Raw genomic sequence first — 17183 nt, 5'->3', positions numbered from 1 at the left:
CTGGAGACTCAAAGAGGGGCTTCACGGTTCTCCAACCTGCGTAATCTCTCTTGAGCTCCTCAATGTTTCCCGGGGTCAGCAGCTTGGTGTTCAGTTTCCACGTTCCCTAACCAGCCCGCTGCTCGTCCTATCGGTGACAGTCGGCCAGCAGGAGGCAGTGGTCAGAGAAGAACACCGGCTTGACGTCGGTGGATCTGACCGAGAGCGTTCGGGACACAAACAGGTAATCTATCCTTGAGCGGATAGACCCGTCTGCCCGTGACCATGTATATCTACGCTGCGCTCCGTCTGCAGGGGTGCTGAAGACGTCGTGCAGCTTGGCGTCTTTGACCGTGTCCATCAGGGCTCTGGATGTGGCGTCCAGTTTACTGTCCCCCCCGCCGGATCGTCCGTCTGCATCGATGCTATAGTTGAAGTCTCCGGCCAGAATGACCGGCCTGGACGTAGCCAGCAACAGTGGAAGCTGTTGCAGGACGGCCAACCGTTCACTCTTACCCGCTGGGGCGTACACGTTGATTAGTCTCACGGGAGCGTGTCTGTATGTAACATCAGCAACGAGGAGGCGCCCGCCCACCACCTCCTTAACCTCGGAGATGGTGAAGTTGCCTCCCCGTAACAGAATACACAGGCCTAAGGAGCGGTTATCGTTGCCCCCCGACCACACTGACGGCCCATGGGCCCACAAGCTCGACCATCTCCTGTAACTGCTGAGGTGCGGTATCCCACACTCCTGCAGAAACAGGACATCAGCTTTCACGTTGGCCAGGAAGGCCAGAGTTGAAACACATCGCGCAGCAGATTTTATGCTGCGCACATTGATAGTTGCAATTTTAAACCCCATATAAATCTTCTTTCAACACCTGTTTGATATTGTTCAGTTCAACGGACAGTCCCAATTTGACACAAACTATCCAGTCACAGCCAGAGAATCTATTACAATTACTTCTCCATACCCCTGCAAATGAGTGTCCCCAAATGAGTTATTCCTAGGCCCTATATTTTTGCCCTGTATCAAATATTTGCAGATAGGTCATCAACTTCAACATGTACGGTGACAGTACCCAGCTGTAGATCTACACCAACTCTTGACTCTTCCAATGTCTCTCTGTGGTCAAAATGGAATTGGATTAGTCATGATATGTAGCCCCTGATTAAAATAGCAAAGACCAAAGTCAAATCTTTGGCCTTTTCAAACAATCTCATAACTATCACCGGTTCGATTCCCGGTTCTGCACCATTGAACCAAGCTGTCAACTCTATTCGATAGTCAGCATTCCGTATCCTCTCCACCATCGAGACCATTTACTCATAACGTTCTCCTTGCTGCAGTCCAGCTGGTGCTGAAATCACCCACATCCTATCACCTCCAGATTCAACTATTTCAACATTCCCTGGGCTGGCCTGTTATAGTAAATATAAATATGAACAAAGACCTGAAATACGTGGTCTGCTTGGAAAACAGAACATTTGATCCAGAGCATTTCCAATGATCTACAACAAGGAGGTAGATATTATATTAAAACTGAAAAAGATTATGGCAGACATTAAGTCTTTTTTAAATGTAAAAAACACAGCTTAATGACACTGTGGAATGAAGCAGGGACCTTACTGCTCAAGTGGGAGATAGATATTGACACCAACTCATTGGGCTATTTACGTGGCAAATCCAACATGACTCACTGTATTTTTGCCATAACTATCCCTCAACTAACCTTACCAAAAATAGATTTATCTGGCCATTTATCACACTGCTGTTAGCGTGACATTGTTATTGGCAAATTGTCTACCATATTTGCTGAGAAACAACTGTAATTTTCAAATGATTCAATTGTTACAAAGCACTTTGCTGCATCCCAAGGACGCGCAAGGTTTTAGACAAATACAAACTACAATTCTATTTAAGCAGACAATATCTATCTAGGTTTAGTCAAAGGCGATGGCCAGTTAACTGAAACGTCTAGCTTCTGTGGAACATTACCCCAACAAAAAGTAAGGGGTACTTACTCAGTAGAGGATCAGATAAAGTAAGATCCCAGAGAGCAAAGAAATTATAAAAACAAACTAATACTCTGAAAAGAGGGCACTAGTCCTCTACGTTAAGGCCAACAAGATGAGTCACATCAGTACATCTTAAGTGGGGCGGGCAATGACCCCACTAGACAGTTAATCCAGAGACCTGGGTAGTATTCTGGGGATCCTACTTCGAATGCTGCCATGGTAGATGGTGAATATTGAATTCAACACAAACCTGGAATCAAGAATGTAATGATTACCATGACATTGTGAATTGTCAGAGAAATCCATCAGGTTCACAAATGCCCTTTCAGGGAGAGAACTGTCATCCTTACCTGTGACCCCAGACCCTTTGTGCTTAACTGCCCTCTGGGCAATAAATGCCAGCTTGACGATGCCCACATCCCGTGAATAAATTTTAAAAGTTCACAGGTTTTACTGTGTTTTCCTTCTGCAACAGTCAAGACACTTAATGAAGGGCTTTTGCCCGAAACGTTGATTTTCCTGCTCCTCAGATGCTGCTTGACCTGCTGTGCTTTTCTAATCTCCAGCATCTGCAGTACCCACTTACACCAAGACACTTGATGCGTCCTACCAATGGAGTGAATTAGAGTAAGCAAATAATGGTAATGAGAATTTGATATGGACTTGTCTTTGGTGTTTTTCCACGTGTCAAAACACAGGTTTAGACCGCACTTCAGACTGTTCTGAACTCCGAATTCTGGACTGACATTTGTTGGACACACACACCCTGGTGCCTGGGGTGGCCTCTTCATGGTATGCAATCTCAAAAACACTCCTGCTGTATATGACTAACAAAACCAAAGGACAGTGGCAGTAAGATAATCGCAGCCATGAAAGGTGTGTCGTTATTATCTGTAAATCCTTTCATCGATTCACTTGGGAAGAACACAAGGATACAAAAGTAATAAAGAACTCTCCAATATTCATCAAGAATCGCCCAAATTATTGTTTGCCCCATTTGCTTACGCCATTACCTTGGGAATTTAATCTTCCAATTCCCAGAGACTTCAGGACAATCTGGGACAGTTGGTGATCCTACCTGTGGAGGGCAAGGGGCAAAGCAGGTTTAGAAAATAATTTGATAGCAGGTTGTAGTCAAACCTTGTCCCCTCACTAAGTCCACCCTACATTCACTAGCCCCACACCTCGAGTAATGTGAGGGGAAGTTGGAAAATATTAGGAGGTAGGGGCTGAGGCAAGTGCGAGAGAAAGCGTAACACTCGGAAAACAAAAAAAAAGGAAAAAACGGCTAACTTGATTGTTTTGAAAATCTCAACCCAGCCCCATAGTGTATACATACACAGTAAAATTTTAAAATAAAACATTTAGAGAAAGAAAAACTCCACAAATATACCCCATTAAAATGAGAAGGCCTAGGTCTACAGCAGTTTCTGTTCCCTCCCTACCGTTTAAAAGTTGACTGTTCCAGCTGGCAGTCCGTTGCCGTAGTTACGAAAGGAATGCCATCGCAGAGTGTTCACTCTCACAGGCCCTGATTATGACTCATCACCAAATCTTTCCGAGAGGTCCAAAAGGCACACCAATTCTTGGAACATGAACCCCGTTGCCTTTTACAAATAGGTTTTCCCCTTTCCCCCCTCCCTCTTTCTCTGTTCCCATTGTTAGGCCAACATGCCTGTCCAGTTGTGAGGGAGTGCTGCCTGTGCTATTAGTACAAAAGTGATCTCGCCTCCAAAGCATTTGTTGAGCTGAGACGCACTTTGGGACAGCGCAAGATTGTGAAAGGCACAACGTAAAAATTCAGTTTTATCACCTCTCCGTGAATTCAATTACGGTTCTGTCTGTTGTAGGTGATTCAGGTAAAACACATTGAGATATTCCAACAAAGTAGTCTCACCAAAGAATATACCACGGGCTGTTTGTGAATACCTGGTATCAATACAAATCACTAAGTGTTGTAAACATTCAACTGGTTTTGTAATGCCCAGTAGGGATGGAAACTCATCTGTGACGCAACATGATTAACTCTTTCCTGCTCTCAACAACAGCACTTTTCCCATATATGATCCCATTTTGAAGTATGAAATTTGTCATGATCTCCCAAGTGGGATTGAGTAGAGAACTGGTGGGGTGGTGGGGGTTTAGGGCCTTTGACACAGGGTCCTGTTTGAATAAGAGCATAGCTGTTACAACTCAATCAATCAAAGCTCTATGACTGGTTCAGAGTTTGCAACCCCAAAGTTTCAGCTCACGACCCCACTTTAGGCAGCCCCTACCGAGAAAGCCAGACAAATTGTGCTAATTTGCTATCAAGAGGGACAGTATTGTGGCAACAACTTCTTTACAAGGAGTGAGCAGTTTAAGGTAGTACCATATCATCACTTTCTCAATGGAATAAATGTTGGCCTTGCCAAGAATGCGTGTCCCGAAATTGAATTTATTCAAATCACAGGAGGGGGAGCTCTTTCAGTGCCCAGGACAACACTACTCCCAGGCAAACACCACCCAATGCATATGTGCAAAACTGAGAACCAGATGTCCTCACTTTAATACAATTCATTCCATATGCAATGCTATTTGAGAGAAGTTTATAATAGTACAATACAGAGCTGTAGTTCTGTATGCTTCATAGTATAAACAGTAAACAGGTGTTGCTGGCTGGGTACAAGTTAATGGTTGTGGTACTGGATGAGTAACCACAGAACCCAAAGGACACATTATGAAATCAACTTTACAAAATCTAATAAGTGGCAGTCTTCCACAAGAACAAAAATATGAAAACAACTGGTTTATTATAAAAAACTTAATGTCCTTCAAGGGAGAAGTCTTCCTGTCACACCTGGTCTGTCTTACGCATGACTCCAGTCCAAATCTACCTGGTTGACTCTTGCAAGCCCCTAATGTAACCTAATTTAAAAAATCATGATGTTCAAGAAGGAACCACCATCATCCTCTTAAAACAAATGAAGATGGGCTATAAATGTTGTCGAACAAACAGCCACATCTCTAGATCACATTTTATTTTAAAAAATTGACTTGCACAGAAGGTTGTACGCAGCATTTTCATTGAAGCTTAACTCCAATGTCCTTGTATTATTCTAATAATATTGATAACTGACCTCCAAACTCAAGAGAAATTTACAAATTAGATGCAAATATACACAAATAGTGACTACACTTGAAATATACAGAGGAACCTCGACTATCCAAATATTAGATTATCCGAAGGAGATCTTGAGGGCCAGATAGAAAGATTACATCAAAGAGCTATTTCAACCCTGATCACATCTTTTGATTACAGGTACAATGACTAAAAAATGAACTCTGCTCACTGAAATGCTGCCGTGGACAGTCCAGGTATCGTCTCCAAATGATGGACATCCTGCTCTCTTTCTCCCCTACCCCACTCCCCCCACGCCCACCCCCCCACATTTTCCCTGGAGTTCTACACAGGGGTGGGAGTATAGATTAGATTAGATTCCCTGCAGTGTGGAAACAGGCCCTTCGGTCCAACCAGCCCACACCGACCCACCAAAGAGTAACCCACCCAGACCCATTTCCCTCTGACTAATGCACCCAACACTATGAGCAATTTAGCATGGCCAATTCACCTGACCTGCACATCTTTGGACTGTGGGAGGAAACCGGAGCACCTGGAGGAAAGCCACACAGACAGGGGAAGAAGGTGCAAACGCCGCATAGACAGTTGCCTGAGGTTGGAATCAAACCTGGTGCTGTGAGGCAGCAGTGCTAACCACTGAGCCACCGTGCCACCCTTAAACCCTAAACCCCCCTTACCCAGACAATCTCTCCAACATTGCCCTGTACAGGGCAGAGGTGGAACTTGTAGTAAAAAGTTGTGTGCGTGGCTGTGTGCGCGAGTGCGCTATTTGGAGACTTACCTCAAAGGCAGTAGCAGTCTTACTGTTGGTGTCCAGTCCGGCTGCCCTGGTGGGGGGAAAACAGGGATTGGAAAGTGGATGAGGGTGGAGCAGACAAGGGTGGTGGTGTTGGATGGGGTTGGGAGCAGGCGGGGAGTGGACAGGTTTGGGTGCAGGTGGGACGGCAGATGGGGTTTGGGGTGGGCAGGGGGTGGGTGCAGTGTTGGATGGGGTTGGGGTCAGGTGGGGTCAGAACAGACAGGTTTGGGGGGGGGGGGCAGATGGAGTTTGGGGTGGGCAGGGGTGGTGTTGTATGGGGTTGGGGGGGGCAGACGAGGTGGTGGTGGCTGGCATGCAGTGTGCTGCTGCCTAGTCTCCTGAACGGGGAGCTGACTTCATAGAAAACTCCGAGCCCCAGAGGAAATCAATTAACCGAATAATCAATTATCCGAAAGAAATAGTGCCTGCCTATCTCATTCGGATAATCGAGTTTCCTCTGTACTTTATTCAAAACATTTTAAATGTTGCCTACCAAAGTGAACAACTTGGTGTTTTCCCACATTGTACCCCATCTATCACATTTTTGCCCACTCAGTTTATGTCCATCTGCATCCTCCTGATGTGCTTTTCACAACATACTTTGCTACATGTCTTGGTACCATCAGCAAATTTTGCTACTCTGCCTTCAGTCCCCTCATCCAAGTCATTGACTCAAGGAAGGAGTTATAACGTTACTATAAAACTTGAATCTAAACAAGAACTCAGCACAAAATTGGTCATTTGAAAGCAGTTTTCATTGAGGATGAATGTTGAAATTAAAATTAGACAGATTTCAAGCAAAAAGTCCTCGAGTGAAACTGAGCCTATCGGACATAAATCTGCCTTTCCAACTCAGAAGAAAACAATTCCCAATTAGATATTCATGTTCTACAACCATAAACAAGTCACAAGGTCAAAGTCTTGATAAAGTATCTGCTTTTATACCACGGTTGCTTTACATAGCTTCTTAGAGTGAGAAGCTTTGATTCTGTCAGTTTTGACTGAAATAATAAGAAAAATTGTATTCAAAATTAGTGCTATTACAAGAAAAGATTATATTTTGATAAGTGTTTTATTGGCCTTTCCTAGTTATATAGCAATTGCATACAGATAAGACCATGCTGTTACACCAATATTTTGATATATAGGCAGTTCTAGGTTGCAACAGGTTCTGTTCTGGAGTCTGTTCGCAAGTCATAGTGTTATACATTATGGAACCAGATCTTTCGGCCCAACTTGTTCATACTATCCTAAATTGATTTAGTTCCATTTGCAGGCATTTGGTTCATATCCCTCTAAACCCTTCCTATTCATGTACCCATCCAGATGCCTTTTAAATTGTAACTGAACCAGCCTCCACCACTTCCTCTTGCAGCTCGTTCCATTCACGCACCGCCTTCATTGTGAAAAGGTACCCCTTTGGTCCCTTTTAAATCTTTTCCTGCTCACCTTAAACCTATGCTTTCTAGATTTGGACTCCCCGACACTGGGGAAAAAAAAGACCTTGACTATTTACCCAATCCGTGTCCCTCAAGATTTATAAACCTTTACTAAGGTCACTGCCCAGCTTCCAATGCTCCATGGAAAGGATTTACCAGCCTATTCAGCCTCTCCCTGTAGCTCAAACCGCCCATGCGTGGCAACATCCTTGTAAACCTTTTCTGAACCCTTTCAAGTTTAACAACATCCTTCCTGAAGCAGGGAAACCAGAAATGAATGCAGCAGTCTAAAAGTGGTCTAAACCAATGTCCTATGCAGCCACAACATGACACTCCAACACCCACACTCAGTGCACTGACCACTGAAAGCAAGCGTGCCTTGGAACACAATGGAGTACAATATAAAACAACTATTTGTAAGTACACAAAATATTTATCTCTCTTTAAAATTACATCCCTGCACGGATCACATTTATAAGTACAAGCACTTAGAAATCAGGGACCCTCTGTAGTATGATTAGGATTTAAGGTCAAATATTTACAGTAATAACATCAATTTTTGGATAATGGCCATTTTTGGATAATGACCATCTCCTATGCTTCCCTGAAAGTAAGTATAATTGCATGGCCATCAGAGATTAAGGCAGTATCACCACTGTGGCACTGTGTCCATTTAGGATGGGGATCTTACAAGAAACATTCATGGAAAGGTACACTAGAATAACTGGAATCCAGGAGGTCCCATGAGCCAGTTCCACCCTTCAATCAGATCACAGGTGATTTTTTGCTCACCTTCATTCACTATTCTTTGCTCCACATCTTTGAAGAGCTTGCTCATGAATTCTATCCATCTCAAATTTAAAACAATCCATATTTGGGAATAAAGTTTTCAAAAATCCACAAACCTTTGTCGAAAAATGTTTCTTGATTCAATGCTTAAGTTTTATCTTTAAAATTATGTACCAAATGCTCAGGAAGGATGAGGTTGTAAACATATTCCAATTCAATAAATATAGTGCCCTACAACAAGACACAAATACTGAACAGGAATGCCTCTGCCCAGCTGGATCCTAATGTGGTCATTACCCAGCATGAGGGGTCTACAACAACAAGGTAAATGCCAATCCTGCCCCAGCAATCAGCATTAACCTCCAACCTTCAAAATAAACAACTTCTAGAATCGGACAAGAAACAGGAGAGTAAAGCACTTTACCATCCAAGTAATAAATCTTAAAATCATTAGAAATAGGAGTATGTACTTGGTCCGTTGAGCCTGCTCTGCCATCAATAAACGTAAACTAATCTCATTATAACTTTATCTCCATATGCCTGCCTCTGCCTCATAACGTTCAACTGTCCGGTAAATCAAAAAAACCCGCCAAACTCAGCCTAGAATATACTGACCTAACCTCTAATGCTCTTTGGGGAAAGAGATTTCTAAACATTCAATGATCCTCAGAAAACTAATCCTTCCCAATCAGCATCTTTAATCTGTAACTCTTCAGAAGTGTTCTTTCAGCATCCAACCTATCAAGTCCCTTCAGAATCACATTTCAATAAAATCACCTCTCATTTTTCTTTCCCTAATCAACCCATTCAGAGATATTAGAAAACACTTCTGGAGCAGGTGGCACAGTAGTTAGCACTGCTTTCTCACAGCGGCAGGTACTCTGGTCTGATTCTAACCATGGTCTGTGAGGAGTTTGCACATTCCTCCATGCTTGTGTGGGTTTCTGCTGGGTGCTCCAGTTTCCTCCCACAGTCCAAAGATGCACAGGTTACATGGATCAGCTAGGCTAAATTGCCCTCTGTGTAAACTAGGTGGCTTATCCAAAGTCAATGGTGGTATTGGGATGGGGTAAGGGTCCTGGGTGGAATGCTCTTTGGAATATTGCTGCAGACTGGATGGGCTGAATGGCCTCTATTTGCACTGTCGGGATTCGATGATTTGAAGTCACCTTTTAGTGTGCAAACATAGTTCACAATGACAAAATTCTGCCACCATAATGGGAAATTGGGCTTGGGAGGGGTGAACAATTTCAAAAGATGCCATAAACAGAACACTGTGTGAAGGAAGTTTAAATCCTACACTTCATTACACGGCAACATTAGTGAGCTGTACAACATATTAAATACATAAGACAAGAACCACTCATTATTAGCTCAGAATTTAGTGTCAAGGCATTTAAAATAATTTTCCAAAAAAAAAGTTCACTCAAAAGCTGATATATTTGTAACAGTTCAGATAGCAGAGGTGAGGACAGTAAAGTTATTGAAAATGCATCCAGGACTGACAGTGCCAAAGGTGAGACCTCCAAATGATCCCACAATGGTTTTTATAACAATGTTAGTGAGCTTCTTTGGTAGATTATTTTTAAACATTTACTCCTTCAGACCTGTTCTAATACAGACTTGACTTGAACCCTGGTCTCTGGCCTGAGGCAGAGACATTACCATTATTCCATGAGAGCCCTTGAGTTCCTGTGGAACGTTCACTGATAACCACTAGTTCAAGCCTTGCGTTTATCGGAGTGGCTGTACACCAACATCCAATCCATTGCTCCAATTTCCACCCCATTCCACAACATCACTTGACTCAACGTAACCACTTTTGAAAGTGGCATCAGAGAGCTGTATTGTCAAGTCTCACTCTCGAGTGAGAATCTGGGATGACACTGCTGGAAAACTAGACAAATGACATTTTTAAGAGGAGCCATTAAACTAAAACATAAAAGAAAAGGGGAAACTCCTTTAGTGATCGGGCCAATATTTATTTCTCATCCAACAGCAATTCAGTAGATTTCTCATTGGACCTTACAGTATGAAAACTGGATGCTGCATTTACTGATTTACAACACTGACTACATATAAAGTACTTCCACACCAAGTCCGCAGAGAGTGCATAATCAATGTCAGGTTCTTCCTTTCTGTCAGACCAGATGGTCTATCCATTCCTTAAGCACAAAGCTATCGTGGAGACCCAAGCACAGGCATTTCACTCATAATTTTGTTTTCCTTTTGGCTATCAGCATCCAGCGTTTATGTACTGGTGATGGTAAGCCATTCTCTTGAACCACTGCTGACCAGGCAGTGCAGGAAAATCTGTTTTGCTGTTAAGGGAGATTCCAGGATTTTGATCCCTTGACAGTGAAGGAATTGCAACAGTTTCAAGCCATGATGGTGTGTGACTTAGAGGAGAACTTGAATGTGGTGTTGTTCCCATGTTGGCTACACTTGTCCTGGAGGTCACGGGTTTGGGAGGCGAGGTTGTAGGAGTCGCTGCACTGCACCTTGCATGTAGTATATACTGGTGTCATTGCATGTCGGCAATGGAGGAAGCGAATATTTAAGTCAGTCAGAGGATTGAGTATCCATCAAGCAAGCTGCTATGTACTGGAAGGCGTTGATCTTAAGACTTTTGCTGGACCGCATTCATTCAGGCAAACGAAGAGTATTCCAACTCACTCGAGATCTGGTCTGTCAAATGATGAAAAGAATTCTGGGAGTAAAGAGGGGAGTTACTCATTGTAGAATTACATGACCTGCTCAATAGCCACCATGTCTATCTGACCTGTCTAGTTAAGTTTCCGGTCAAAAGTAACACCCAGGATGACACCCATAATGGGCAAATTAAGTTATGGTAACAGGAATGGCTAGATTCTTTATTGTTGCCATTAATGTTACTGGTTAATAATGACACAGAGTCTGAACATCTTAAGAGAAGGGGAAGGTCATTATTAAAGCAGCTGAAGATGGCTCGGCATAGTAAACGGTGCTGTGCAACCCCTGCATTCTAGAGTTGAGATGGTTGTGGTTGTAGATTAGATTAGATTAGATTCCCTACAGTGTGGAAACAGGCCCTTTGGCCTAAAACGTCCACATCGACCTTCTGAAGAGTAACCCACCCAGACTCATTTCCCTACATTTACCCCCGGCGAATGCACAATGGGCAATTTAGCATGGCCAATTCACCTGCACATCTTTTGGAATGTGGGAGGAAACCAAAGCACCCAGAGGAAACCCATGCAGACACGGGGAGAACGTGCAAACTCCACACAGACAATCGCCCAAGGCAGGAATTGAACCCAGGCCCCTGGCGCTGTGAGGCAGCAGTGCGATATGAGTCCCATTTGCCTGCGTTTGGCCCTCCAAACCTTTCCTATTTATGTACATCTTGAAATGTCTTTTAAGTTGTAATTGTACCCACCTCCTCCACTTTGTGTGGCAGTTTGTACCATTAATGCACCATCCACATGCGAAAAAGGTTGCTCCTCAGGTCTCTATTTAATCTTTCCCCTCTCACCTTAAAGCCTCGCCCTCGAGTTATGGACTCCCTTAAGCTGGGGAAAAGACCATGGCGATTCACCTTATCCATGCCCCTCCTGATTTTATAAACCTCTCTAAAAGGTCACCCCTCAGCCTCCCACACTCCAGGGAAAACAGCCATAGCCTATCCAGCCTCTCCTTATAACTTAAACCTTTCAGTCTCAGTAGCATCCTTGTAAATCTATTTTGAAGCATTTTCAGTTTAACAAATCCTTCCTACAACAGGCGACCAGAATTGTATGCAGTACTCCAAATGTGGCCTTACCAATGTCTTGTACAGCTGTAATGTGACGTCCCAACTCCTGTACTCACTCATCCGACCGATGAAGGCAAGTGGGCCAAATGCCTTCTTCGCCATCTACCTGTGACGCCACTTTCAAAGAACTATGTACCTGCAACCCTTGCTGTGTTCTCGACAACACTGCCAAGGGCCCTACCATTGAGTGAGAGAGTCCGGCCCTGGTTTTTCTTACCATAATGTGACACCTCATATTTATCTGAACTAAATTCCATCTGTCATTCCTCGGCCTACTGACCTATCAAGATCCCATTGTACTCTTAGATAACCTTCTTCAGTGTCCACTATACCAACAATATTGGTGTTATCCGCAAACATAGTAAACATGCTTCCTATATTCTCACCCAAATTGTTTATATCTCCAAATAGTGCTTTTCTCCAAATCTTTAAAAGGTTTACTAGGGCTTCTGGTTGTCACACTCCTCAGTCAAGGGCAGTCACTTTCATCACATCTCGGAGATATTTGGACTAAAGGTTATAATATCATTATGAATGGCGATTCATTTTGTGTGCAGACATTACTTCGCTGCATTTTGACATCACTTTGCTGATGTTGGAGAGTAGGCTGATGAGGCCAAAGCAGTTGGCCTGGATTTGTCCTTTTTTTTTGTGGATAGGGCACTTCTGGGCAATTTTCCACAGTTGGATGGCTTAGGCATACATCCATTCTGGATGCATATTTTTAGCATTACAGACATGATATTGTCAAGCCCCATAGTATACAGACAATGTCTTGCTAAGATGTGCAGCAAAACAATTCAGTTATTGGCTGACACTCTGGAGGTGGTGGAGCTATATCAACCACTGGTCACTTCTGGATGAAGAAGATGGTTGCAAATGCTTTAGCCTTGCCTTTCACATTGATGCAAAAAGCAGGACAAATCGAAACCTGTCAGAGAGATGAAAAGGGTAAACAACAGTGCTATCAAACAGCACACGCTCAGCATTAACCTGCTAACTGACACACTGCTTGGGTTCTGCCAGAACCACTCAACTCTTGACCTCATTTCAGCCTTGGTTCAAACATGGACAAAAGAGCTAAATTCCAGAGGTACGGTGCAACTATCTGCCCCTTGACATCAACACTGCATTTGACTGGATATGGCATCAAGGAGCCCTAGCAAAACTGGAGTCAACAGGAATCAAGGGAGAGCTCTCTGCAGGTTGGTACAGTGAGGCTATAGTTATATAAAAAGACGGTTGTGGTTTTTGGAGGTCAATCATTTCAACTCCGGGACACCTCTGCAGGAGTTCCTCAGGGTAGATATTTTCAATTAATCACACAAAGGCCAGACAACGAGCATTTCCAGTAAGAGACAATCTAACCATTGCCCCTCGATGTTGAATGATGTCACCATTACTGAATCCCCCAAAATCAACATTGACCAGAAACTGAACCATACAAACACAGTGGCTACAAGAGCAGATCAAGGCTAGTAACACTGTAGCAAGTTTTCACTTCTTGATTCCCCAAATTCTGTCCAACATCTACAAGGCTCAAGTGAGAAATGGAAGGCTCTCCACAGCTCAACAGTACTCAAGTTTAACACCACACCCATAAAACATCCACTCCCTCTACTACCAATGCTCAGCAGTAGCACTGTGTACCATTCAGAAGATGCACGGCAGAAATTCACCAAAGATCCTTAGACAGCACTTTCTAAACTCATGACTACCTCCGTCTGGAAGGAGCAGGGCAGCAGGTCCATGTGAACAATCACCACCTGCAAGTTCCCCTCCAAGCCACTCACCTGCCTTATCACACCTTCAGTATAGCTGGATCAAAATCCTGCAATTTCTGCCAGAATGGCCTTGTACCGACAGCAAAAGGTCTGTAGTGGTTCAAGAAAGCAGCTTCTCAACGGCAACTAGGGACATGCAACAAACGCTGGTCCATCCAGTAACACCCATGTCCCACAGGCAAATTTAAAAAAAACATGCACTGGGCTCCTTTACACTGAGGATAGGGATCCTTTCAAAGCTTCTCCAGCTGGTGTCATTGTTCACTGCCGTTTACATCTAGATTACTTTGCTGCCTAAAGCATGCTGCTTAGTCCTATGTTGTAGTTCACCATATTAGGATCTCACCTTCAGATATGGTACTGTTCACGATTATATGGCAGTTTCATGATACTCAATAGTATTTATTCACAATTTAGTAATTAAATTCAAATTCTCCAGCAATATTGGGGCTTGAACTCATGTCTTTGGGACATCAGTCTGGACCTACGATTACTCGTCCAGTAACATACCCAAAAGGGTACCCTATCCCTCTGTGTGAATGAACCAGGCAGAAGTGTGAAATACCAATACAGAACTGAGCGTACTTATGACGAGTTACTTCACAGATTTCCACTTGGGCAGACTTAGTAATTCCCCTGGGAAAAAGAAAAGCACTTAATTTGTACTTATCTAGTAACTTTTCATTCCCTTAATAATTCACTTGTAGAAGAGGAGATGATCAGAAGTGGAGTCATTGATGATTATTATGCTGGAAAACACAGCAACCCTAAATGGCCTATTAAGCTGTTAGCAGGGGAACACTGGCACACTAACAATGGTTATTTTAAAACTCATTCTTGGGCTGAGTGTGTCACTGGCAGAGCCAGCATGTATTCTACATTCGGAGTTGCCCTGGTCAGTATAGCTGAATGTTTGTCAGACTATTTCAGAGGAGTCCAACCAAGTCATACATTGACCAGATTGGCTAAGAACAGCAGGTTTGCTTCACCAAAACAAGTTTGTGAACCAGCTGAGTTTGGCAGCTGACTAGTCACTTTTGCTGGTTTCAGCTTTTAACTTTTAGATTTTAAAAACTGAATTGCAATTCACAAATTGCTAGTGCGATTTTAATATTCCCTCAATTACTAATTAAGTAAGATAATCACCAGACCACTACCAAAAGTGTGAGGGGATCTTTTAACATCCATCTCAATACAAAAGGAGCACCTCAACTTAACATCTCATCAGAAAAATAAACCTGTCGTACTGCAGCAGTCCCTCAGTGTGATACTGATGCGACAGCTTAGATTACGCGTTCCAGTCCTAGAGCTGAGCGTGATTACGTAGCCTTTTGTCTGAGAAGAGGGGCACAAACTTAAGAAAATCTTAAAAACAAACTTTGGTTAAATTTCATATCCACAAAACAGTCATGAACCTTTGGCTTCCACTAGTTGGGTGTTAAGCTTTCCACACTATAGGCAGCACTGATACACATCCTGTATGTGAAGGATTAAGGGGATTCTAACGAATGTATTCATCATGGTAAAAAGGTTCAAAATCCAGAAAGAGAGAAATCATTTTCTAATGTAGGTGAGCTCAGTAAAAGACATAATCGGAGTTGTTGATGGGATAAATCAGAAAATACCTCTTCACTCAATTAAATACTCTCTACTGAAAGACTGTGAATGCTGAGCCAATTGAAATATTGAAGATTGAGATTGAGAGATTTTTGTTGGAACTGAGGTAGTTATTTGTTTCTCATTATTCATGGGACATTGATGATGCGGACGAGGTCAGCATTTATTTCCCACCAAAAGTTTCCACAAGGGTGCCTACTCTAATTGGACTGAGGTAACAGAATGATGGCACAGACATGAGAGGTTGATTGGCTTGCGTCTGTTGCACAAATGCAGCACTGTGACTTCCGAACCCCAAAGTCCAGAGAAACAACTTCAGCATAGTCCATCTCCAACATCTACCTCATGCTGACTGCCAGATAACAACTGATCACTGCACCAATAACAAAAACAAAAATTGCTGGAAAAGCTCAGCAGGGTATGGCAGCATCTATAAAAAGAAAGAGTTAACATTTCGCTCAGAACAGTTTTGAGGAAGGTCACTTACCCGAAACGTTAAATCTTATTTTCCTCTACAGATGCTGGTAGACCAGCTGAGCAATTTGTTGGTTTCTGATTTACAGCATCCTCAATTCTTTCATTTTTACCGAAAATAGCGAAATGTAAACTAAGTCAGAAGTCACACGATACCAGTTTATAGTCCAACAGGTTTATTTGACCCTCACCTGACAAAGCAAAGCAGCAGCACTCCGAAAGCTTGTGATATGAAATACACCTGCTGGACTATACCTTGGTGTTGTGGGATTTCTGACTTTGTCCACCCCAGTCCAACACCGGCACCTCCACATCATAAATTCAAACAAACATCAGCTCCCATGAACTGGAATAGTAAGGACCATTGTGCCCAGTTGGCTGTGGGTTCAGTCTTTGTTCTGCCAAATGAATAATAGTGCGAAGTGCGAACATTGAGTTCAGTCCACTTAACAACCAGGTGAGGAGGGGGGGAAACTGAGTACATTCTTCTTCACCTGAGAATCTTCACTCAAAAACATGTTTGTGCGGGTGTCAGTTCAGTTTGTGTTATGACCCTTCTTGCAGTGGAATCACCAACCAATATGGCTAAGCTTGCAACTGAAGAGCATGCACTTTGCTATGGTACACTGTTGGAGCACTGTTGTCACCAAAGAACCACAAGTTGACACGTGAAATCAGTGGACAGTAACTAATGCATTGAACCCAAGGACAATTGCTGGAGCCACTGATTATGTAAAAATTAAGCTGCAAATGAAAAGGATGGAAGTTGTGCAAGGAAATGAAAAGAAACCCAACATGAAGGCTGAGGCATGTTAAAACAAAAAATTCAAAGCAAGTTCACGGTGAATTAATATTGTCCAAACTCAACCTATGTAAGACCCCTTATTTCAAGAGTCCATTTGAGCAATAAACTAAACATATAGAGGAATTATTTGCAGATATAGAAGCTCAAGTCAAGCCCTAACAATACAACAAACACTGCATTGCATCTTGATAACGGGAACGCACCCAGTGAACATCTGTAACAATAATGTGCAACATGAATCCCACTCAGACCCATTTCAGAACAAAGCAGGAAATTGGCAAACTGTGGAACATCAGCATCGGTGCATCAGACCACAGTGAGGCTCCTCGAGTTCCCAGGCCAGCACTGAGCACGAGTTAGGATCAGAAGGATCACGCTCAACTTGTTGATTGTCAACTGAATATTGCAATGTGGTGTATCATTGGAAACGTCAAGCCAGCCCCAAAACCCTGGCTTCTCATGTTGTTGCATACTGCTCTGTCCATTCACCGAGATGCTGCAACCTTCTGGGAAATCCAGGAAACTGAAGAAAATGAACATCTCCTTGTTCACCAGGACCTCAGC

The 17183-nt window shown here is 43.1% G+C and overlaps 1 protein-coding gene across 3 annotated transcripts in view; it reads right to left on the bottom strand.

The window, feature by feature from the left end:
- setd2 (SET domain containing 2, histone lysine methyltransferase) overlaps positions 1-17183 on the bottom strand; it is a 128978-nt gene that overhangs the window by 106451 nt on the left and 5344 nt on the right. Inside the window, exon 1 of one of the 3 annotated variants that reach the window (XM_043687967.1) lies at positions 3012-3085. The exons of the other annotated variants lie outside the window; for them this stretch is intronic. The gene's annotated coding sequence lies outside the window, so the exon portion shown is untranslated. Of the gene's footprint in view, positions 1-3011; positions 3086-17183 lie in introns of those variants that run through there. 3 annotated transcript variants of the gene reach the window in all.

The sequence above is a fragment of the Chiloscyllium plagiosum genome, chromosome 4 (genome assembly GCF_004010195.1).
Source record: "Chiloscyllium plagiosum isolate BGI_BamShark_2017 chromosome 4, ASM401019v2, whole genome shotgun sequence".
Classification (NCBI taxonomy): Eukaryota; Metazoa; Chordata; class Chondrichthyes; order Orectolobiformes; family Hemiscylliidae; genus Chiloscyllium; species Chiloscyllium plagiosum.
The sequence above is the reverse complement of the archived record's forward strand: the minus strand, read 5'-3'. Positions and strand labels throughout refer to the sequence as shown.